This window comes from Oryctolagus cuniculus, chromosome 2 (assembly GCF_964237555.1).
Source record: "Oryctolagus cuniculus chromosome 2, mOryCun1.1, whole genome shotgun sequence".
Classification (NCBI taxonomy): Eukaryota; Metazoa; Chordata; class Mammalia; order Lagomorpha; family Leporidae; genus Oryctolagus; species Oryctolagus cuniculus.
This window is the reverse complement of record NC_091433.1, coordinates 152,048,438-152,074,806: the sequence shown is the minus strand read 5'-3', so window position 1 is coordinate 152,074,806 and position 26,369 is coordinate 152,048,438. Positions and strand designations below refer to the sequence as shown.

General features: G+C 38.4%; 1 protein-coding gene and 1 pseudogene across 44 annotated transcripts in view; one reads left to right on the top strand and one right to left on the bottom strand.

Annotated features, from left to right (window-relative positions):
- Positions 1-26,369, bottom strand: part of NRXN1 (neurexin 1) — a 1,231,187-nt gene that overhangs the window by 875,715 nt on the left and 329,103 nt on the right. The gene's annotated exons all lie outside the window — the stretch shown is intronic.
- LOC127490419 (U6 spliceosomal RNA) lies at positions 20,209-20,293 on the top strand (annotated as a pseudogene).

The window sequence follows — 26,369 nt, the reverse complement described above, 5'->3', positions numbered from 1 at the left end:
CTGCTGGGTTTTCCCCAATAAACTCTTTCCCTTACTCAGGTGTTCGGTGTGTTTTGTGACGGCTAACAATTCCTGGGCCAAAAACTTGCCCCTTAAGTCACATTTCACAGATACAGAAAACAGATACACAAAGACTGTATCTGAATATTTTAACCTAAAGTTATATAACTAGTGAGTAGCAGAACTGGAATTAAAACCCTAATCTACTACATACCAGATTTTTTTTTTTTTAAATCAGAATTAACTTGGGATTGCTCTGTTAGAGGTTTCAGGAAGTGTCCCAAGATGATGCAGAAAACTCTGAGGAGACAGGATGTATGAGGCCCTGTGCCTGCAAGAGGTCTCGAGGCACTCCTGGCTCTTTGAAAGAATGCTTATCAACTTTGAATGCTGTCCACGTTTGGTATACTTCAAAATTTGCTGAATCTATTTGCATATTAAATGTGTGTGTGCTAATATACACAAATATAGAAATGGAGCATAAACCTATATTTTAATGCTTTTGTTTCTAAGTTACATGTGGGCAGCAAAACAATATATTTATTTATTTATTTACAATACTTATTTATTTTAAAAGCAGAGTGACAGAGGAGGGACACACACACACACACACACACAGAGAGAAAGATCTGTTCACTGGTTCACTCCTCAAATGCCTGCAGCAGCTGGAGCTAGGCTAGATTGATGCCAGCAGCCTGGACCTCCACCGAGGGTTCTCACATGGGTGACAGGAACCCAAGTATTTGAGCCATCATCTGCTGTTTGCAGTGCGTTAGCAGAAAGTTAGATCAGAAGTGTGGAGTAGCCAAGACTCAAAATGGATGGTGAGCATCTGAAGTGGTGGCTTAACCCACAGCCCCTAAACACCTGTATCTATAGTCACTTAAACATACAGAATCTCAAAGCTGAAGCTGTTCATACCAAAAGGAGACAGAAAATATATTCATAATTAACACAATATAAGGAAAGCTAGTAATAATTTCAATATGAACAGAATACTAAGAGATCTTGGGGGAAGAAGTAAGAACAGTAACAAATTGGAAATTTGTTGAAATGAGCAGTAAGATCTTAAGTATAGTGCACTTGTGCGATGGGATACTAGATTGTTGTAAAATAGTCATATTGCAGCAGAGTGTCTATCGACTTCGGGGCATTTCTAATGTATATCGTTAAGTGGAGAAGCGGGCTATAAAATGTAAGTAATGTGATTTCAATTTTTAAAATATATATGTAAACAATTGTTAAGAATAGTTATATAAGAGTTAGAATCATCACTTTTGTTCTTTGTTTTTTATGTTTTTCTATAGTGAGTATGATTTCCTTTTGTAATTAGAAAAAAAATCAGTGTATTTCATTTAAGGATCAAATAAATAGTCTTAGCAAACAGTTAATAACAATGACAAAAATCAATTTGAAAATTCTCCAAATTGGGAAAATAAGTTCCTAACATACTTGGGATTTATTTGCACAGAGGGACTTATGAGTTGCAAGTGCTCCACTTGGTTAAATCCTGTTGCCTTGACTATCTGCTCAGATGTGGCACCTGGCCTTGGTCCATTTCCTCCACTACAATCCTATAGGCCCCTCACTCTTTGGGATGCCAAGCTAGAATCCCCTCTCCTACTTGGCAGCTGTGGAAATTCACGAATCATTTTGCTGTATATTGTCCTCCAGCTGAGAGAAGTGCCGGTTGCTTTGTCAACCAAGAAAACATACCTTTCCTATCAAGAAAGGTAAAAATTTTATTCTTTCTGCCTAAGTGTAAGTCCCTGAAAGTGTAAAGGAGAAAAAAAGATCAAGAATCTTTAATTGGACAGCTCCCAGGAAAGCAACACGAGTAAATGTCACTAGGAATAAATGCAAAATAGGAACTGAAATGCAAAAGTGCCTGACCATCATCTGCAAGTCAAAGCCTAAAGCTTTGGTCAAGGATACCATGTGCCTCCTCAGCCTTGGAGAGTCATTGCCCAACGCTTGCCATTTAACTCTGGTGCAAAGACCCAGGTCTGTTTCTCTTCTAACTCCAGTGGCTTGATGACTAGCTACATCACTCAGGCATCTTGAGATATGCTACTGGGAAAGGAGAAAGAACAGTTTAAATTATTGTTATTATTTGGGAAGTCAGGATTATTAACAACCACCGAATCTAGGAGAAATGCCAAAATTCTCTGAGAAAGGCTTTTAATGCCTCTGGGCTACCTTGTCTGAAAATAAGAACTGAAGAAAAGATTGTTTACTTACAAAGTTACCCAGGGAGCCTGGGGTAGGGGTGGGCATCTCTCAGTGTCTGAGCATAGATCACAGGCTCAGGTCATTTACAACCTGGGTGGCTTCATCCAGACTCTAAGGCACCCTGGGCTGCAGACAAAAACGTGGCCAGGGTACCAACAGCAGACTGAATAAATTTAAAAAAAAAAAAAAAAGGAGACTGCTTCTTAACAAGTTTGTGAGTGATCTGCTAAGCTCCAACTATTTTGTGTGTGTGTGTGTGTGTGTGTATTTTCCCAGTATGCACTGAAAACCAGCATAATTTATACATTCTCATATATCACCAGCTTGTTAATTCAACACTAAAGCAAAGAGATGACAGGAATACAAGTCCTTGATCCTTTTTCCTGTTTTTCTCTGTCTCTAATTTTTTTTGGTAGTAGATGAATGGAGCATGCACACGATTTTAGATGTTTACTCAAATACAAGATTCATTGAGATGATTTTTATTACTTTTGTTACACTAAAACCTATATTTGTGCTTAATCATAGATTCTCTACAGTGACACTCTCTAAATTAAGCTACAAAGAATTTATATTTTAAGCCAAGCTATCTCATGGGGCTTAATAGTGTCTCATACAAGACATAAAAATCACACTAGGTGTGAGCAGCAGGGCACGTACTATAAAAGCTCCCACATTCTCCTGATGAAGGGAAAGAAGATGATGAAATATTCCTATAAAGCTCTCGCACATGCAATGAAGCCTGTGATGGAGAAGAGGATTTAGATACAGGTTGACTACTTGAGCAAATGTTTTTAATTTATTTCCTATTGACACCCTTAAATTATTAAGAAATTTTTAGTTCATGATTCAAAATTGCAATAATGGCATTCAGCTATAGCTCCTTATATTATGAACAAAACTGCCTGACACATATTAATGAATGAGTGAATGAATGTATTTAGTCAGCTTAACTAGAAATATATGAATCACATGTTATATAGATTCATATAGTAAAAGAAACTGGCAAACTGAATATTATACCTTTAACCTAATTGTGAAATTATATATAATCTACTAGATTATATCACTACCTAGAATAATGCCTGCCCTATATCACATACTGAATCTTTTTTAAGATTTATTTTATTTGAGAAACAGAATAGGGGGTTGCAGAGGGAGTGGGGAGAGACAGAAAGCAAGAGAGAGAGAGAGAGAGAGAGAGAGAGAGAGATCTAATATCCCTTGGTTCATCCTCCACACGCAATGGGAAGAAATAAAGTACATGCATATATTTAATCAGGTATTATATATCCATTTATTGAAAAATTATTGGTGTGGCTTTGTGGGGCAGGAAGATAAGTTGATGCTTGCAATGTCATCATCCCATATGGGAGTGCTGAGTTTAAGTCCAGTTCCCTGCTAATACACCTGGGAAACAAGTGAATGGTGGCATAAGTGCCTGGGCTCCTGTCACCCACATGGGAGACCTAGATGGAGTTCTGAGCTCCTGGCTTTGTTCTGGTCTAGCCCTTTCATTGCAAGCATTTGGGAGATGAATCAGGGGATATAAAACCTCTCTCTCTCTTTCTCTCTCTGTCTCCCCACCCCTCATTTATTCTGCTTTTCAAAGAAAATAAAGAAATCTTAGAAAAATTTTTTTGAGTATGTCATACAGGATTGGCGCTATTCTGGGTAGAAAATGTCAGCTTGAAGCTTTCTTCCTGATTATCACAACAAACAATAACTATCCACATCTTGATTGCACATTTAGATTTAGCTCATTGTCACTCTAAGCCACTTTATGTATGAATTACAGAGCACTGGAAAGGGAGCCAGAAAGTCCACTGTCTAATGTAATGTATACTGTGACCTTGGCCTTGAACTTAACATCTGAAAAACTTTTTTTTCACCTATTAAATAGGTTGGTTGACAAGAATATATGACCTCTAACATATATTTAAGATATTAAATTCCATAATTTTATGTTCCCTGCTGGGAGAAAAATATGTTTTGGCTCATGTTTATAGTAAAAGTTCTTAACTGAAAAAAAGTGACTAATTGCAATCAATAGCAAACTGAGAAAGGTGTTTCAGAACTTAAAACATAAAAGTGAAGCAATGACGGGCAGCTCCAGGCAAAGTTCATGGGAAAAATCACCACACTGATTGCAGCCATTGTGAAGGGTTGTCAGAAACATCAAGTAAATTACAGAGAAAAGGATCCACAATTCCTTTCCTGAAAATCACTACTATTATCATAGTGTTAACTGGGTAATTTTCCCAGCACAAAGGGCACATGCATTTTTTAAAAATATAATCAGTTGGATAGTACACATTGAAAATATACTTCTTAAAACAGCTAATCTGAGGCAATGCTATTAAATAAGCAAAAACAAAACAAAACAAAAACAAAAACAAAAACCCGTATCACATATTAGGACACACATTCTTTGCACAGGAATGATAGCTCTTTTTACTAATCTTCATTTTTCCTGCCTTTTTTTTTTTTTAACAGAATAGGGAACAGAAAGCAGAAATCTCAGGAGTTATGACTCCTACAGACATGGGCAAACCTCATTAATATTAAAGGTAATCATAAAAATAAATTTTAAATTAATGTTTGATTATCTGGCATTTTCACTAAAGAACAACAAAGCATGGAGTTGACTACAAAATGGAATATATTTCTAACCGCTTATGATTTAAATAAACCATAGATTAAAGAACTTTCATTCTCATATCACATATACTCTGCCTTGGGGTGCCCAGGCAAAGTTTATGATTCTTGAATCAGTGAGGATCACATTCCTCATAAAGTATAGCCCAAACAAGGAAATTGCTTCTTTTCCCTTTACTGCATTTCTAGAAAATACCTGTTAATAGGAGTATTCTGTGTTCTTTTTCTTATTTAACTCCTTTTATTGGTTACCATGATTTAAAATGCTTTGATATCTATTATATTTAAATCTCAAACACTTCCTGATGTAAAGGAAGCAACATCAAGCTTTCTGAACCTCATGTTATAGATGTTTTCTCACCTATAATATAGAAATAACATCAACATCATAAGGGTGTTTAAAAAAAAAGCTTAAAGGAGATACCAAATACAATGCTGATGATAAAGATAGGTAATGTGTCCTGATCATTTCACCTATGTTAAACTCTATTTTAATTGTGCTACATCACCTAACTTATTTAAGCCACATGCTAACCCTACAAAATAAGCCAGCTATTATACCCATTCTACAGCAGAGAAAACTGAACCACAGAAAGGCGAAAAAAAAAAAATGTCCAAAGTTACACAGGCTGCGGTCTGCTTAGAAGCAACAGAAGTCCCCTGGATTTATATTTGGCATTGTGCTACTTCCTACTGTCAATAAACATATCTTCACAGTGACTCGTGGTTTCAATAAGACTTCAGTGTAGTCATTTTAAACCCTTAACTGAAATAAGAGTGAAGTAAATTACCCAGCATATATTCTATCACTTCTAAATAAATCATTTTGATCTTCTACTTAAAGAAAAATAAACAAAGACTGAATATTAACACTTCAGTATCATACATCATAGTCACAAATATCAACTGCCTAACTGAAATTAGAGAATGGTTAGGAAGAGGAAATAGGATGAACTATATAAGATATATTCTAAGAATTTTTAAATTATTTTTGGAGCTCATGGAATTTACAGGGCTTAAAAGTGAGATTGGCATTTGAAATTTACGAATTTCACACAAAAGTGTTTTTAACCCTATGAAGGAAGAGTTATGTATCTTTTAAAAGATGTCTTCCATTAAAAAGCCTTATGCTTGAAGTGAAAATAGTTCCTTATTATATTTAAATATTTTTGCCAAAATAAAAACTGTCACTCAAGAAGTTACATTAATCCACATTTTTTAAAACATTTAATTTTTTATTTGAAAGAGTTACAGAGAGAGGAGGTGATAGAAACTCTTCCAACTGCTGGTTAACTCCCAAAATGGCCGCAAGGGGCACGGCAGGGCCAGGCTGAAGCCAGGAGCTTCTTGGCCATGCGGCTTCCTGGGCTCCTGCATGGGAGCAGGGACCCAGGCTCTTGGTCAGAAGATGTTCTGCTGCCTTCCTAGGTACATTAGCAGAGAGCTGGATTGAAAGGGAAGCACCCAGGGTCTGGAACTGGCACCCCATATGGGATGCCAGCATCGTAGGCAGCAGCTTAACCTGCTACACCACAACATGCCACCCCCCAACTAATCCGTATTTTATTCTAAGGAAGATTCTTATATTACAACATGCACAATTTTTCAAGGCAGAGTCAATGTGCTAATGATCTAATAGCAAAGCCTGCACCATAACTGATGTTCTGTAAGTGCTTTATTAATAAAATCTGGAACTCACCTTCTGATGTTTTATCAGCAGTGTAACAGTCTGTATCATCATCACACACACACATACACACACACTTCCTTATGGATATAAATAAATTTTAGTTGCTTTTCTTTTACTACATGTCCCCTACCAAAAACTGATCATGATGATCCCCTAAACAGCAATCACCCTTTTCTTAAATAAAATAAAACTAACACCTAGATAGTGATTTTTCAAATACAAGAATAAAAATATTGATTAGCATAATAAGAAACCGAAAGCATTTATAAAGCACTCTAAGGACTTCAGTCCATTAAAATTTATATTTTAATTAAATCTATTACCAAGGCGATATAGGAGAAGATATTGGCTCCCATGCCATAGTTAATAAAACTAGCATTCCATGAATCGAAACAGGAGAAAGGGGCATTAAGTAGAAAAAGGTAGCTTTGTGAGTGGGGAAGGATATTGAACTGAGCTGAAATCCACATCCAGCTGACAAACTTTAGAATTACTGTTGGGGTAACTGCTAATCCATAAGGCAGCTTTTTACAAATTAGAAAAGGCTACCCTTTATCAAGTCTCTTAATTTCTATTTATTGCAAAATTGTTTTAACACACTTACTGTGCTGAAACCAGATTCTGCACCACTGGTTCCCTTAAAATTCTTGTATTAAGTATACAAATCAACAATACCCATGATGCAAATAGTATCCTGTTAGATGCAATAACACTGTGCAGTGCTCAACTAAATATGCAAACCAGATTTAATATCTGAGACAGACATTTATTCATACTATATATGCATATATGTCCCACAGTGTCCTTTGGTTACTAAGAAAAAGCCTGAAATTTTTGCCTACAAATCACTTTCAAGCTCTAGTCTTGTAAGCAATTACCCTTAATAAGTCAATCAATGAAAGGCAACCATCTGCTTTACTTGTGTACTCGTATAAGATAGTCCATTTCCAAGGATCACAAAATTTAAAAACTGGCTTTCTATGCTTGAGTTGCATGCAAGATATTAAATTTTTATTTCCTACAGAGGCAGAAAACATTCATAATATGTGTATGTGTATGTAAAAACCTTATGGCTTTGTTCCCTATTTCCTGGAAAGAATATTTGTCCATCAGGGACAAATGTCAATATTTGATACCTGTATCAATAACTTTTTGGTTTGAGTATCTATTCCTGTTACTGAATGCTCTCAGGGGATATATATATATATTTTTTTTTTGACAGGCAGAGTGGACAGTGAGAGAGAGAGAGACAGAGAGAAAGGTCTTCCTTTGCCGTTGGTTCACCCTACAATGGCCGCCGCAGCCAGCGCACTGCGGTTGGCACATCACGCTGATCCGAAGCCAGGAGCCAGGTGCTTCTCCTGGTCTCCCGTGGGGTGCAGGGCCCAAGGACTTGGGCCAGCCTCCACTGCACTCCCTGGCCACAGCAGAGAGCTGGCCTGGAAGAGGGGCAACCAGGACAGAATCCGGCGCCCCGACCGGGACTAGAACTCAGTGTGCCGGCACCACAGGCAGAGGATTAGCCTATTGAGCTGCGGCGCCAGCCCCCTCAGGGAATATATTAATTGTTGGTAACATTGGCTGTCACCCCATGTACTAAATATAGAGACCCTGAAAAAGCAAAACATCAGATGTGCGCTTGCACTGTTGCTCTGGAGGGCAACAAGGACTGCCCACTGCAGTTCTGACTGTGGGGAGCAACTCGGACTAGACTAAGTTACTGGAATTAAGACTTATTCTATGCATCTGCTCTCCCACAATATGGCGCTGGGAGAGGAGGCAACAGCTTCTACCCAGCTGCCTCTCACCAACTTGACAAGCTGCAGGAGCTGCTCCTGATTGGAGGAGAGCAGCGTACTCGGCGTGTGGGTAGCAGAGTTGGGATTGGTGGAAGAGGACTATAAAGGAGGAGAGAGACAACATGCACCAGGAACATCTAAGGGGAACATCTAAGGGGAACACCTGTGCAGCCCCCAAGAGAGCCGGCCGGCAGTGTGCCGCTCCCCCGCGGAAGTGGGGAATGTGGCAGGGGGAACCGCCCTTCCACGGAGGTGGAAGGGACGGTAGCCAACCCAGGAAGAACCAGCAGCAAACCCAGGGAGGGCCGAGCAGACAAAAGAATAGCGCAGGGTCCTGTGTCGTTCCTCCACGAAGAGGGGGAGCGACACTGACTCCAGTGATACAACTTCTACCTAGCAACCAAGGAATGATATTTTATTAAAGTGGGGCTAATTGGTTTCAGAAAGGTGATCTCATGATTACAGAGTTGGTGTAGTCACTATATTCTTCTTCACTCTAAGTTGAAGAGTTTAGAATGCATGGTATGTAAGAATTTATTTAACACACTGTGTAGAAAATGATTATTATCCATCATTTTTAGGAGGGTCTAATGTGCTACTATGAAACCTTTTTTTTCCCTACATCCAGAGAATAACATTCCTTTACTGCTCATCATATAAAATACTTCAACTGGGTACAGCTTTATGCTCCCTCTCATCTATAACAGTTTTTAACTTGTCTTTCCCTAAATTTTTTTAAAAATTGCATTCTTGTGCTCTGCTTAAAATTTTTTTCTCAATGATAATTTCTCTCTTTAATTAAAAATTCTCTGAGAACTATAAAATATCTCTAATTAAATTCTTAGTCCAGAGATATAGCTAAATAGCTAACGTTTATTTAGGGGTTTCATTGTGCCACTGAATACATTACACACGTCATGATGTTTTTCTTATTTGTCTCAACATAAAATACTGTAGTTTGGGCAACATAATTATTCTCATTGCATAAATAAATAGTTAAAATACAGAAGTTATATTTTTCAATTTTTTTTTAAATGAAGAGGGAAGAATTGCAATGAGTTGAGGCAGAAGGATTTGAAACCAGGGAGTTAAGCTCCAAGCCTTGACTCTTAAGCACAACGCTAGACTATGCCAGACTTCCTCTCCATGGAAGACGTGCAGGATCTTCTGAGGGAGAGTGATATGGCAATTCCAAATGATATGAACAATAATGAATGGATGCCTCCCAGCTGTCCTCTCCGATTTGCTCCACTTGTCTGCAGGCCTTTCTTTCATCCATCAGCACTTCTCACGCTCTCTCATCAGCACAAAGAGCAGCATCCCTGGAACACCGGGGGTTGGTGTTATCTGACACAACCAAAATTCACACCTTGCTTTGCATTTCCCCTGACAACTCTATTTATCAGCCTGTCTATGTGCTTCAGACTCACAGTTGTCTTGAGGTTTGGTTTTGAATGTGAGATCCAGAATTTCTGCTCTTCTCTGAGGCTGTCAATCCCGCATATCATACGATGCCTCTTTTTGCATGACTGAGATGCCCAAGTTCATTATCCACAGGCTGCTGCTGAATGAGATTTCATCCTTTCCAAAGACTATCTTGACTAAAGCCGTTCTTCCCTTCACCTTTGTGATCCTGCAACCACTCTCAGGGGCAGACCAGACACCCAGCATGTTCTATTTCCATAACATTTACATACTATTAATGGAAACACAGGCCAGCGTCTCAGGATGACATTGAAGAGAAGTTTGTTCACTTTTTACAACATAACACTTCAAGATGATTTTTCCAGTGTTCATTTTAAAAAAAGTACTTTTGTTCTCAACTGAGATGAGTGATTTTTATATATCATTTTTGGAAGATTCTTATGTTCCACTATTTTTAAAAATTTACTATTGTCTGTGTAACTGACACTGTGAAATGTTATCAGTATTATCAGATTTAACCAAGAGTCAAAGAACCACAATAAAATACCATGTCTCTGGAGAGTATTTATGATACTATAAAAAGGAATCAAGCATAACCATAATGAAATTTCTCAGACTGTGTGTCTTTGAAAGAAACTTGTACTTTAAGAGCTCTTTTCCACGTTCTCTCATCACTTGCCCATTGACAAGTGCGGCCCTCAAAATAAGAACCAAAGGTGAAGCCCTACCTTTCTCAGATCATTTGTAATTTATAGTGATGTCATGTGTCAGTCTTGGATTATTTCTTAATATTTTTTTCTACTTTGATGTCAAAATTGTCCCTCATCTCTCTTACTAGAATGGCATTTACATTAAGATTTCTAGTTTCACCCTGACTGCAACTCAAATTATTCATTACAAACTGCTTTAACTTCATATTCCAATTCTTGGCCTTCTTTGCCAATCTTTACTGTACTCTTGGCAATAGAGAATCTACACCTTTAAGAAAATGCAATGAAAAAATAACCAGGATCACCAGCCATGAGGGAAATGCAAATCAAAACCACAATGAGGTTTACCCCACTCCAGTCAGAATGGCTCTCATACAGAAATCAACAAACAATAAATGATGGCAAGAATGTGGGAACAGAGGTACCTTAACCCACTATTGGTGGGAATGTAAAGTACTACAGCCATTGTTGAAGACAGTATGGAGATACCTCAGAAAGATGAAAATAGATACACCATACGACCCAGCCAAGCCCCTCCTGGGAATTTACCAAAAAGAAATGAAATCAGCATATGAAAGATTTATCTGTACTCCCATGTGTACTGCAGATCAATTCACCATAGCTAAGATATGGAATTAGCCCAGATGTCCATCAACTGATGAAAGGATAAAGAAATGGTGGTGTATGTGTACACACACACACACACACACACATATATAGTATGGAATACTACCCAGCTGTAAAAAAGAATGAAATACTGTCTGACATAACAAAATGGATGAAATTAGAGACCATTATGCTTAGTGATATAAGCCAGTCACAAAGAGACAAATACCATATATTTCCCTAATCTGTAGTAACTAATAGAATACCACAAATATGATGTAAAGGAATGAAGTTTTGAGATTCAATGATTGTTTACATACTTGGTCACTACTGTTGAGGAACAGTGTTTTTAAATTCCTACTATTTGTTGAACTTCTTACTTAGTGTAGGATTAATTTATGAGTATAAAGTAAACTGAAAGTAGATTATTAAAAATTAAGAGTGGGAATAAGAGAGGAAGGATAGGGAAGGGTGGAAACACGGGCAGGAGGGAGGGTAGGGTGGAAGCATCACTATGTTCCTAAGACTGTAAATATGAAATACATGAAATTTATAAAAGAAAAAAGCAATGAAATTAAACTGTGGTTATTATACTCATATAGTACATATTATCCCACCCATATAAAAGCAGGCATTCATTAACTGACATAAAATGACATGAAATTGAAATGAAATATATGGATGAATTGAAAACTAGAATGATACTTTATATAGCTGGAAATAATGAATTTACTACAAAATCAAATAGGAATTTTCCAAGCTCAAAAGAAGTTGTATTCTTATTATTCCTTTGTAGGTAAGTTGCTTGGGATTTTTAAATGCCTTTATACACGCCACCAAGTTCAGGGAAATTGTCTTGGTGAACTGAGACTGTAAAATCAGACAAAGGCAGATATTATCAGGGTGATGGACGAACAGAGTTAGAAGGGGAAATGCTGAGTTATTTAATGAGATCTTGGCAGGATTAGAAGCACCAGGGATATAGAATGGTGAGCAGTAGTTCCCAAGGTGGATTTCAGGGATAATAAACATTAGCATCACCATAAGTGTTTATTAAAAGTGCACATTCCTAACCCACTGTGTCAGAATCTCTGAGAGCAGAATTCAGGAGTCTGCATTTCAAAAAACATGCAAAAAAGAGGATATTTTCATAGTTATGAATTTACTGTTAATAATCTTATTTAAAACAAATAAAACCAAAAGTTTTTATTATAGTATATTAAAAATTCTTCTAGCAGCCACATGATTTGTATCAGATGGTCTGATAAGCCGAATTCTTTATTTTATATGTAGTCTACGTGCTGTTACTGTCAGAAGAAAAGCTAATATGAGTCTTATTTGAAATGTCTGCTTCCATCTGGGTCATAAAAGTTAGATGTGACCTTTTAAGTACTTAAAAATGTGTATCACACATATATGTACGGGACAAGTGAGCTTACTGATGTCACTGTTTAGGCTAAACAAAACCCATGTATATTTTCTCTACTTTCAATGAAGTAGAAAGATGGGTATTATAAGATTTAATGCATTTCTTATATTCTTACATGCTTGTGTATACAGATTTGAGAAAATGTTTTTCTTCCAGAATAAAGAAAATAGTTAAGCAAGAAGAAAAGAATAGTCAATTTAATGAGAGGAAAGCAAATAAATTTCTAGGAATGTACTGTTCCCAATTCAATGTTCCCAGTCAGTAACCAAGCATCATAATTACTATAGGAATAGAAAGACTGCAGGCAAGGCTGGAAGTCAATGATCAGCTGCTAAGAGGTGCAGTCATCACTGACAATGGGAGACCCACACTCTTAACCAAGTAAAGCAATGCAATGTGGGTTATTTACTGAGGGAAGCACTGGATATTTATGTCATGTCTTCTCATGAAAATTTCACACTTCTTTGGATTGCAAATATTATTGTACTTATGTATGTTTATGGAAGGAAAGCTGTTGAATGAGAACTCTTCTTAGATTTAATGCAAAATAGAATGAAACTGGTTTCACCCTAATTTTTTCTTTAAACTATCTTTAAAAAATATCTAAGAATCAAATAAAGAGATAAGCATTCAGCTTGCCAGTGAAATTGCTGGTTGTGATGCCCACATCCTATATCAGAGTGCCTGGGTTCAAGTGCCAGCTCTGTTTCCAATTCTCCCAAATGTGCTTTTTCTGTTTACTGGATCAGTGGTTTGTAAGGCTGCCAAGCAATGGATCAGTACACTTGTAGAAAACTTAAATTTAATTGGATAAATTCATTGATGAAAACAAACCAACTCAAGACAAATCAAATTTTAGAAATAATTTCTTTTGATTATTCACATAATGGACTGAACCAAAATTTTGTTTATATTATTTAATTTGGAGGCTGGTGCCATGGCATAGTATGTTAAGCCTCCACCTGCCCTGTTGGCATCCCATATGGGCTCCAGCTCATATTCTGGCTATTCCTCTTCCAATCCAGCTCTCTGTTTATGTTGGGAAAGCAGTAGATGACTCATGTAGGAGACCCAGAAGAAGCTCTGGCTCCTGGCTTCGTATTGGTCCAGTACCAGCTGTTGTGGCCATTAGAGGATTGAATCAATGGATAGGAGACCTCTGTCTCTCTCTCTATGTCTGTAACTCTGCCTCTCAAATAAATAAATCTTTAAAAAATTATTTAATTTGTGTTTCTGTCATATTATGAAAAATAAAAACAAGACATTATGGTAACCCTCCTAATGACTGCTTTAATTGAGAAGAGAAATGAGCATTATGTGATACCTGCCCAACAGTGACCAATGAATAATTAAGTCATCTCTATAAACACTTCTGTTGCTTGTGGTATCTGTAATATTTAATAATGCAATTATTGCATTAACGTAATTGCAGCCATGATTTATTATTTTTATCAGACCACCAGAAGCCTAGAAACAGACACTAATGGATGGAAAATTGGCATGATCTAAAAAAATTTACTAATCTTAGAAAAGATTAATGATTGATAAGGCAGTTTTGCAAAGAATAACCAATGAACATGAAATTAGATCAAAGGCAATCAATTTTTAGCAGGTTACTTAATGGTTTAAATTATATTTCTAAGAATGGAACTTGTATTTAAAAAACATACAGTTTTTATTATTTTAACTTAGAGATATATTTTTAAAAATACTCTAATTACCCAAGAAATTGTTATTTTTCATGTTTGTATATACATGTGTGAAGGGTATTTCAAAAAGTTAATGGGAAATAGAATTAAGAGGTAAGCATATTTATTATAAAATAATTTTTTGAAAAAGATTTGTTTATTTATTTGAAAGAGATTTACAGATGAGAGGAAGACAAGAGATCTTTCATCCACTGGTTCATTCCTCAATTGGCTGCAAGGCCAGGGCTAAAGCAGGCCAAAGTCAGGAGCCAGGAGCTTCATCCAGGTCTGCCACGTGGGTGCAGGGCCCAAGCACTTGGGCCATCTTCTGCTGCTTTTCCCAGACTATTAGAAGGAGCTGGATCAGAAGTGGAGCAGCCAGGACTCCAATTGGCTCCCATGTGGAATGCTGACATCGTGGGTTGTGGTTTCATCCTCTATGCTACAACGCTGGCCAAATCAAAGCAATTTTTAATCCATTCATATGAAGGGCCTTGAATAAGTTCATGGAAAATGCATATGCTAAAAAAAAAAAGTATGCACAGATTTAAAAAAATTTTTGTCAAAAAAATTTCTGTTCAATTTTTCTGCAATTCGTTTGAATCTTCCTATGGGTGATACATTTCTGAGATCCCTGTGTTTGTTCTATAGAATTTTGTTAGTCTTAACTATTAAAAGTTATAGGGGTCGACGCTGCAGCGTATTGGGTAAAGCCACCTCCTGCAGTGCTGGCATCCCATATGGATGCCAGGTCAAGACCCAGCTGCTCCACTTCCTATCCAGCTCTCTGCTATGGCCCTGGGAAAGCAGCAGAAGATGGCCCAAGTCCTTGGGCACTTGCACCCAAGTGGGAAGACCCGGAGGAGGCTCTGGCTTTGGATCATTGCAGCTCTGGCCGATGCGGCCAATTGAGGAGTGAACTGGTGGATGAAAGACCCCTCCTTCTCTCTCTCCCTCCTCTCTCTCTCCCCCTCTCTGTAACTCTGCCTTTCAAATAAATAAATAAATCTTTAAAATAAGAAAGCAAGAAGGAAAGAAAGGAAGAAGGAAAGAAGGAAAGGAAGGAAGGAAGAAAGAGAGGAAGGAAGGAAGGAAGAAAGGAAGGAAGAAAGAAATATCTTGTACCATGGGTACACTACCAGAAAAAACATTTCTCTACAGCTCATTTGTTTTATATAGACTGCCAGAGTGAATTTAGGGACCTAGATGAGCAAGCAGTGGACCTCTGAGCCAGGTGCTTGTTCACCCTCCCATTTTATGATTTTGATGGTTCATTAGAATTCTATCTACACACCTAACAAAACATAAAGTAATCATAAATGTGATGTTTTTGTCATAGAAAGAAAAAAGACAACAGAACACTTAGGGTTATTGAAGTTTCATCTTAGTCATTTTATTTTAAAATGATGACTTGCCATTTTGTTTTTCTAGATTCACATTAACTAGTGCGAATGCATTATCCACTCAGCAATGCTGATGAACAAAAGCACTATCAGGATGCAACATACTATATTCCAAAAAAAAAAAAAAAAAAAAAAAAACTCCCCAGATGGCTGGAACGGCTGCTGGAGCTGTGCCATTCCAAAGCCAGGAACCAGGAGCTTCTTCTGGTTCTCCCATGTGGGGACATGGGCCATCTTCCACTGCTTTCCTAGGTCATAGCAGAGAGATGGATTGGAATTGGAACAGCTGGGACTCGAACCGGTACCTATATGGGATACCATCACTGCAGACGGCAGCTTTACCAACTACGTCACAGCACCGGCCCCACAAGATATTTCTAAGAAAAAGAGAAACCGAGCCGGCGCCGTGGCTCAATAGGCTAATCCTCCACCTTGCGGCGCCGGCACACCGGGTTCTAGTCCCGGTCGGGGTGCCGGATTCTGTCCCGGTTGCCCCTCTTCCAGGCCAGCTCTCTGCTATGGCCAGGGAGTGCAGTGGAGGATGGCCCAGGTGCTTGGGCCCTGCACCCCATGGGAGACCAGGAAAAGCACCTGGCTCCTGGCTCCTGCCAGGATCAGCGCGGTGCGCCGGCTGCAGCGGCGGCCATTGGAGGGTGAACCAGCGGCAAAGGAAGACCTTTCTCTCTCTGTCTCTCTCTCACTGTCCACTCTGCCTGTCAAAAAAAAAAAAAAAAAAAAGAGAAACCACACACAGACACACACAGACACACACACACACGTGCGCACACATACCAGAAAACCAAAACTCTTTTTAAACTGTTTGTGAAGATGTCCAGGTATATACATTTCAAATTAGACATTTAAAATATTTTTGTACTGAATTATTGGAACGACATAAATCCTTAGAACAGAAAATGAAATTTGGACATCTGCACATCCAAATGTTAACTAATGATACTATTTGAAAGATCAGTATTTTAATACACACCAAGATCAGTTCTCTTTGGCTACAATATGCCCATGCATATAAAACAATCCTTCAGAATAAAAGATGTGTTGGAAAACCCTATTCCTTCAATGATCTCTAATGATTATTTTAGTGATATGGTGTTACCTAGTCTTATAAACTTTTAAAATCTTATAAGAAAAGGCAGAATTTTAAAATGCTTAAAGCTAACAGTCCTTCTTTTCATTTCCATCTTAAATAAAAACTCACTAGGTAATTGATAAATCTAATAATCATTATGGTTACCTGCATTATCAGAACCCTAACTAAATGATGTAAACTTTTATTGACTTATTCTACTTCATTGTCTTTACCTGTGTCATAATAGCACAACCTTCATCATTATTTATCTATAGTATCATTGTCTTAAATGCATTTACCAGGAGAGGGATTTTAGTATTACCTACATAGTAAGCAGGAACTATCAAAAGTGAAGTTTCTTTTCCAATTGGGGGCATAACTGAAGATGGGTTAAGAACTTCTCAGGCATAAAAACCTGATAGTATCATTCAGACACGTGTCTTTTACTGTCACTGAAGCAGAGTAGAATTGGATTACTTTTATAGTTCAAGTTTTAAAGAAAATTTGTGTCTGATTTTTAAAACCAGTAGGCAATGCAAACACAGTTGTCAGTGTGTGCTGATTTCTCTAAGCTCCTCATCACATCACTTCTACCCACATATACAATGCTTTGATTATTTCTTGGGCAAGTTCTGTTTTATTATTTTTCAACTTCTAAGGAGCTTGCCAAACTGCATCATTGTTTCATCTCTCTCACGTCCAATTTTGATATGCATTCAGTGATCATTAGCTTCTGAGGTAATCTGATCCTTGTCCAGTTCCAGGAACATGAGGAGTTTCCTTCTAACATCTGTGATTTGTTTAGGAGCAGACCAATGATACTGAAGGAAAACTGCCAGGGTGGTTGGAGGGAAAGTTCTCAACGAAGCACACACACATACACATATATACACACAGCCCTGGTTTATCATAAGTCAAATCAGGATGAGATAAATGAAGCTACTGCATCCACCTTGTGATCATGCTGGGACAAGAGGAGGGGCAAAAGCCACGCATCAGAAGATGGTGAACAGAAAATGTCCAGATTTAATAAAATCTAAGGCCATCATACTCTCTGACATGTGGATGTTTAGTTTCATGATAGAAGACATTGATGTACTTTTGTTTTCGTAGAAAAGGAAAATATCCTTACATAGATTACAAAACAACAACAACAACAACAACAACAAAACTAAGCCTTAAAACATGTCTGTCAATCTTATGTCTCAAGACTTGGGAAAAGGTTTTATATTGCAGAGTATATAGTAAGCATTCAGGAAATTATTAGTAAGGATATGGAGGGGAACAGAAAGGACATTTTTAAAAGTCATCTCAATATCACGAAATTGAACCTTTACTAAACCAATGTAACTGATTCTTGACACATCCAATGAAATTGTACATTTGCAGAGTGGGTACTCTACAACAATGAAAAACTGTAGATACTTTTTATGATTCTGTGGATGTGCATGTGTCTGTTTGTATTTAAATACGCAGCAATATTAATGCTGAATTCTTTTAAAATGAGTTTTCCAGTATTTCTTGGCAGAATTAGAGTAGCTTGTAAATTTCTTCACTTTTTATGTATACTCCAATATTTATTATGAGACTTATAGATGAGGAAGCAGGAGAAGTGAGAAGATGTAGTAAAAGTTTATTTTGGAATCAGAAATTGCTTATGGAGAAAAATGACTTTCATTTTTAGAAAAACCTTCATAATCAATAGCTTCCCAGAATTTGGTTCATGAACATTATTTTTAGTTGAATAGTAACAAAGTAAACAATTAGACATGATCACCAACTTTTCATGCCTTAATGCCAGAGCAAATTAACTCCTACCACTAAAATTACTCTTTCTGTCTGTCAAAATCTGTGAAGGGTATGACTTACTGCACTCAGGGCATAAATGTGTCTTCCTGCCTACATAAAACTGACACATAAAAATCAATATTAATTAAAGACAGATCAAAACTGTCCTAATTATCTTATTTTTTTTGCTGTCTCTCCCAAGCATCTGACAGAAACGCAGCGGAATCTGGACTTAACCAATTCCTCCTTCCAAATGATAAATGTTCATTATTGCTTGTGTTTAAATATGTTTTCCTAAGGACAAAGTTATTTACAGTGTAATTAAAAAAATGAATTGAAATGAGGTAGGCATGTGGCTTAGCGGTTAAGTCCTCTCTTGGACACCCTCAGCCTGGATTTGAGTCTCAGTTACTCGCTCTTGATTTGCCTCCTGCTAACATGCAAACTGGGAGGCAGCGAGTGATATCTCCAGATTGCGGGTCCTACAACTCCTGTGGGAGACCTAGATTGAGTTCTGGGCTCCCAGCTTTGCCTTGGCCCAGCCCTGGCTGTTGTGCACATATGGGAAGTTAACCAGCAGATAGAAGGAAAATCTCTCTGATTTTCAAGTAAAATGAAAATATTTTTCTAAAAAAATTACATCTAACTATAAATTTCACTAAGACACTCTGCAATATAGAGTTTTCATTTTTCTACTTAACATGTCTTCATTCTCTACTCTCACATGCCCCTCAAAATACCTGTACTAGGAGAAAGGAATAAAAATGTATTCCAGAAATCTGAGATCACGGGGCTCTGCAGAATGTGTGAAATCTCTTTAAAATTTTCTATTTCAGATTATGTATAATTTTTAATTTTATGTTGTTATACATTTATTTTAATGTGAAAGTCATGATTTCCTAGAATAAGAGAAATGTGAGCAAGGTGATGCCTCATGTTCTTCCTCTGGACTTGCACATGTGTGCCTCAGTTTTTGAAGTCTCATGAAATCTTTTTCTTCACATTTTTTTCCCATTTTTTTCATGCTTACATTTCAGAGTACACTGTTAATGAAGAAAAAAGTAACAGTTCCAGAGAATGTTACCATCACACTTTATTCTGGAATCTAAACCAGATAATTCTTTCTGGAGCTCTATCCCTAATCATGCCAAATCCACTGACCACTAGAACAAAAAATGCTTTCTGTGCTCCTTTGTGCTTTTCCGGTTCCAGCTAAGCTTTGAGAACATCTCTGAGACCTGGGGTCCTACATGATCTGAGATATTCTCTAATTATCATCAAAACACATTCAAATGATAGTGTTTTAAAAAGCCAGATTCATGGGGCTGACGCTATGGCGCAGCAAGTTAAAGCCCCAGCCTGCAGCGCCAACATCCCATATGGGCGCCAGTTCTAGTCCTGGCTGCTCCTCTTCCGATCCAGCTCTCTGCTATGGCCTGGGAAAGCAGCAGAAGATGGCCCAACTCCTTGAACCCCTGCACCCGTGCGGAAGACCTGGAAGAAGCTCCTGGCTCCTGGCTTCAGAACAGCTCATCTCTGGCTGTTGCAGTCATTTGGGGAGTGAACCAGCAGAATGGAAGACCTCTCTCTCTGGCTCTACTTCTCTCTGTAACTTCTCTTTTAAAATAAATAAAATAATTCCTTAAAAAGCTAGATTCATGAACTAACTATATGGCATCCACAAACAAAAACACAAAGCAAAAATTGGAAAGATACAGAGATTAGTATGGCCCCTGCACAAGGATGACATGCGAATTCTTGAAGTGTTCTATATTTTAAAAAAAAAAAAAGAGGAAAAGAGAAGAAAGAAAGGTCCATTAATATTAAATCAATTATTTAAAAGTATAGATAATTTTATCACATATCTGATCTCATTTTAACAATTTATGCTCGGGCTACAGGAAAATCAAGTTTAGCTTAAATCTTCTCTGAAATGGTGTAGAATGAAAGGAATTTACCTTGAATAATTATATATACATATACCCATTCATATAATCACCTATACATAAAACACATAAGTTCTGAGGTTGAAGGGTTTATTTTGATTTAGTTTAAAAAAAAAAAAAACCTAGTCTATATGACTGTGGGCAAATTTCTTTATTAGCATGTCTCAATGTTATAATCTATAAATTATGTATAACAATAATAATATCAAATAAGTTTCTTGACATTAAATGAGGCCCTAATCACTGCTAGCTAGCAACAGTAAATAATAACACTGAGCCTCACATGCAAAATCATATAGGCAATGATTTCCAGGAATATTCTCTGTAGCATAAATTATTTATGCATTCTTACTTTCAAGGTAGAAAAAAAATCTACTTTGTAATATCAGTAAATGTGGGCCAAAAGTCCCACAGTTACCGCCTAGCATCTACCAGACAACTGGGGATACCTTGTTCAAAAGGATCAGTAGAAATTACTGCAGCACATTTCAAAGTTGTTGCAGAAAAACAAAGCATAAGGAAAGATAGGATTTCCAATGTAATCCTAACTCATATTTTCATTATAAAAACAGCTGGCAAACATAACCAGAACATTAAATATTCTTGAAAAGGGTGTGGTAGTTTGCTTTTATATTTTTGCATTAGTGAAATGAATGCTAACTGAATTTATTTATTTGAAAGACAGAGTGACAGAAGAGGAGGGAAAAAAAGGGAGAGAGAAGGAATGAGGGAGGGGTGAGAGAGAGAGTGGATGATTTTGACTGGTTCACTATCCAAAGGGCCACAAAGGCCAGCCAGATCTGAGCCAGGCCCAAGCCAAGAGCCGGGAACTCCATGCGGATCTCCCACATGGCAGGCAGGAATCCACATACTTGGGATATCTTCCACTGCCTTCCCAGACATATTAGCAGGGAGTTGGATTGAAAAACCACTCTGATATGGGATACTGGTCTCACAAGCATTGACTTAATCCGCTGTATCACAGAACTGGTCCCTAGTGAACTTGAATTTAAGTGGATTCCTAACTAATGCTTTTTTTGCTATCTGTTTGTACAAGTTCAAACCAAATGCCCTGATCTCTTTCTAAGAATAAGTGAGCCTTGCACTGAAAGTCACTGGAATTTAAGAATGTGCATACTCTATTAATAGAATTAATAATGACTTCCTAATGGAGGGTAGAAAACTACATCTATGAAACCCATCAGCACTTTTTGTCAGAAAATATTTCAAACAAGACAAGTTTTTGGTTCAGCAATTTATATTAGCTGCAAATGGGGAAGGGAAGTTGGGACTATGTTTGAAGGAGGGGAGCATTTAATGATTATTAAATAATCAGAATTAATGCTAAACACTCCCCATATCAATTATTTCTTCCAAAAACCCAATGAGAAAGAAATCTGCAGATGAAAAATCTGAATATCAATTAGACAAATCACAAAAGACATCATTAAAAATCCAAGTCCTAACTGATCGAACCACTCACAATCTTTAAAAGTTTACTGGAACGCCATCTTTTCACCATTTCTTTACTGATATGATAATGCTAGAGTTCATTTTGGGGTTAAACAGTAATATACCCCTGAAGGGAATGAGAAATTACCATTTCACTCTGAAGATTTTTCAACAACAAAGGACATGATAGCAAATTTCCATGGAATTATACTTGTTGTGAGAGTATGTGGACTCATGGAATAGAAAGGGCTTTTTCCCTCATGCAGTCACCATATATTCACAGTTCTCACATCATTTTAGCATCAGAGTGTCCTTAATCCAGGGTCAGACACAAACTGGAGTCCTTACAAAATCCCCTTCTGTGCAGTGTTGTAACCCCCACCCCCCGCCACACACATACTCAGCCTTTTCTTCCAACTATTATTTTCCATTTGCTTGAAAACACTTATATTCCAGTCATTTTAAATAGGTATTTCTTATAAAATATATGCTCTGTCTCTATAACTATCATAGTTTCCAGTATTTTGGAAAAAATAGAATAACATTTTAATAGTGAATTTAAGGAGGCAATATTTGTAATCACAGGAAAGCACCAATGTAGGAAGAAAAAAAGGATGAACAGCAGAGGGGGACTTGAAGACCCTTTTTATGGGTGCTCATCTCCCCAGATAGGGATACCTGGTCATTACAAGTTGTGTGAGAAAATACTTTCTTCCTGCTACTACTAAAGGTTGTACCGTGGCCTCACCATTAATAATAAGCTATTATTTGTTGAGAAGCTGTTGTTCTGAAGCATTCCATTCAGCTCCGCTCATACTTCCTGACTTTGCAAACATGTCTTCCCATTCCATACATGAGTAAATTGAGGTCCAGACTACTTAAATGATTTCTCTGAAGAAAAACTCCAAGTAGGCCGGCACCGCAGCTCACTTGGCTAATCCTCCACCTGTGGATTCTAGTCCCGGTTGGGGTGCCGGATTCTGTCCCGGTTGCTCCCCTTCCAGTCCAGCTCTCTGCTGTGGCCCAGGAGTGCAGTGGAGGATGGCCCAAGTGCTTGGGCCCTGCACCCGCATGGGAGACCAGGGAAGCTCCTGGCTTCAGATTGGCGCAGAGCACTGGCCACAGCGGCCATTGGAGGGTGAACCAACGGAAAAGGAAGATCTTTCTCTTTGTCTCTCTCTCTCACTGTCCACTCTGCCTGTCAAAAAAATATGCTTATAGCTTTTTAAAACTGCAAAATATTGTTCTATTCTTGAGAAATAAAAACACTAACACAGAATGTTAAAGACAGCACATAATAGTATGGATAGAATTAATTTGCTACCAAAATAATAGCAATAAAAGAGCATAAAAGGAAGGAAAGATAACTAAGCCATAATTTTCTGACTGAATCACTTGATGTTTCTCTCTTCAGTGCTTTGTGCATCACATTCTGTCTTCTCAATGAAATGCAACAAAGAGCAGGCAGTTCCCAAATGAGCAAGTGGCTGGAAGCATCATGGTTAATTAGGCTTCAGAATCCAGCAAGCATGATGCTGTCCTAGCTCCATCACTCAACTAATATGAAAGACATCTAATCCCATGAAACCTCCATTACTCAACCATAAAATATAGTTGATACTAGGATACATGTGAATGGATATTGCTAAGAATAAGAGAGACTGCAGTCAACATTGTAGTAGTGTGGGTTAAGCTGCCGGTATCAGCTACTCCATTTCCAATCCAGCTTCCTGCTAATGCGCCTGGGAAAGTCGGGGAAGATGGTCTGTGCACTTGGGGCCCTGTACCCACCTGGGATACCCAGGAAGGGTTCCGGGCTCCTAGCTTCAATATGACCCAGTCTTCGCCATTGCGGCCACTGGGGAGGAAACCAGAGGATGGAAGCACTATCTCAGTCTCTCTCTGTATCTCTGCCTTTCAAATAAATAAAATAAATATTTTAAAAAAAGATTAAGAGAGATAATAATGCTTGTGAAAGGCCAGCACAAGAAGTGGTCCATAGCAAGCAGTCAGTAAATCACAGGTACTTTCCCACTTTTAGTTGGTTTTTCTGGACTCAAAAGGAGTGGCCCTTAATGTTTCCCTCCACAGCTACCACTATCAGTTAGTGCCCTTTAGCCCCTTCCTTTCCTTTTCATTTGTTTTCCATTGAAGAACCCACATCTAACTTGAACACAGCTTTCCTCTTTTTTGTCACGGTGTAGTGCATCATTACTGGATTCACCACAGGCTTAGTAGAAGGTAGTTGCAAATATGAGCTGTAATTAAGAAACATGTAGGTGAGAAGAAAGAATCTCTGACTCATTACCAGTAAGACACCCAGCAAAGCCTCCTCCCTACTCAGTTCAGAGGGGCATCCAGCAGTGACTTGAAGCTAGGGGAGTCTCATTCCAATTTCTGAACTACAACAATATTTTCCTGGCATTCAAATTTGTATTTCTGAATCCACTTTGCCATAGAAAAAAATTGATAAGCATGTTAGAGAAGTTCTAGGTTTGTTGTATAATACTACCTACTCCATGGGCACTAGGGGTTATGGAGACTTTCATGACCTCACTGGTTCTGAGGCACAGGCAATCAATTGTACTATTGCATCACTGGAAAAATGAGACCTGAGATTCAGACAGCCAGTTCACAAAGATACTTATGAAACACAATTCACTCAGAAGTGCCGGGACCAGAGAAGGACTTGCTCTCCATTTCTTTGAGTGGGCCCTCACTGGCCACAGGAGGGCATCTTTGAATCATCCCCCTTATCAGAGTCTCTTAATGCATATCATTCTGGTATTAGGGTACATTTCAAGGTCAACGTCATATTGTCCTTCATTTCTACAGAGTAGCTAGAAATGAGAAGGACTATTTCAGGAGTTAAATGAGATCCTCTTGTGGAAGACAGATGAAGGCAGTGCGCTGGGATGTAGAAATATACACACACACATACACACAAACAGAAAGGGGGAACTGCTGAACACTCCAGTTAGTCTCCTTAAACCCATTTACTATGTCTGAAGAATGCTCATACTCCTTTTGACAAGCAAGGAGGGAGAACTCCAGGAAATATATTCAAGTAGATAAATGAACCCAGGTGAAATACTTTTTGCTTTCCTTTTTTAAAGGTTTATTTATTTATTTGACAAGGCAGAGTTAGAGAGAGAGAGAGAGACAGAAAGAAAGGTCTTCCATCCTCTGGTTTACTCCCCAGTTGGCCACAACGTCCACAGCTGACCAAATCCAAAGCCAGGAGCCAGGAGCTTCTTCCAGGTCTCCCATGCAGGTGCAGGGGTCCAAGTACTTGGGCGATCTTCTATTGCTTTCCCAGGCCATAGCAGAGAGTTGGATCAGAAGAAGAGCAGCGGACTAGAACCGGCACCCATATACGATGCCTGGCACTGCAGGAGGAAGTTTAGCCCACTATATGCTACAGCGCCAGCCCCTAAAATACTTTTCTTAAATACTCTGAGTTTCAGGGTAGATTATCATATGTGGTAAAACAAGAGAGGGACTGGTGTTAGATGGTGTAGCTTTGATACATACTCAAATGCAATGGGTCTTAATGGCTACACAGGAATCAGACACAGGACCACAGCTAGAAATGGCTTGCCCACAGGCCTCTGACCTCTAGCTTAACTTTCTGAAGATATTTTCCTGTTGTTCACAGTTTGCTATATTTTTATCTATTGATATGGGGGTAAGACAATAAGGCAAATGGGAAGGCAGGAAGGGAGCAGAAATTGTTCACATCTGGAAAAGAGGCAGCCCAATTCCTGTAGATTTTGTTTTGGATTGTAGTGGAAACAAAGATATCTGCATTTATATATTTACTTTTCTTTTTTTTTTTTTTTTTTTTTTTTTGGACAGGCAGAGTGGACAGTGAGAGAGAGAGACAGAGAGAAAGGTCTTCCTCTTGCCATTGGTTCACCCTCCAACGGCCGCCACGGCCGGCGCGCTGCGGCCGGCGCACTGCGCTGATCTGATGGCAGGAGCCAGGAGCCAGGTGCTTCTCCTGGTCTCCCATGGGGTGCAGGGCCCAAGCACCTGGGCCATCCTCCACTGCACTCCCTGGCCACAGCAGAGAGCTGGCCTGGAAGAGGGGCAACCAGGACAGAATCCGGCGCCCCAACCGGGACTAGAACCCGGTGTGCCGGCGCCACTAGGCGGAGGATTAGCCTAGTGAGCCGCGGCACCGGCTTTACTTTTCTCTTGTACTTGGAACAACACAGATAACCACCCATAGCTGCAGAAGGCACTAGCACTTTCCTTGGTCCTCTTTTAGTTCTATTTCCTCTTACCCGAAGCCAGTTTACATGGTACATTCCAAGTTTGTTTCAGACATCAAAGCCAGAGAGTCCTACTTGATAATATCTAATCTTCTCTTTCTAATTAACTTTAATATTTGTTCTTGAGGCAGTTAATAGATTCTATTCCATCAGGCTTTTCTATATTGGTAATAATAATA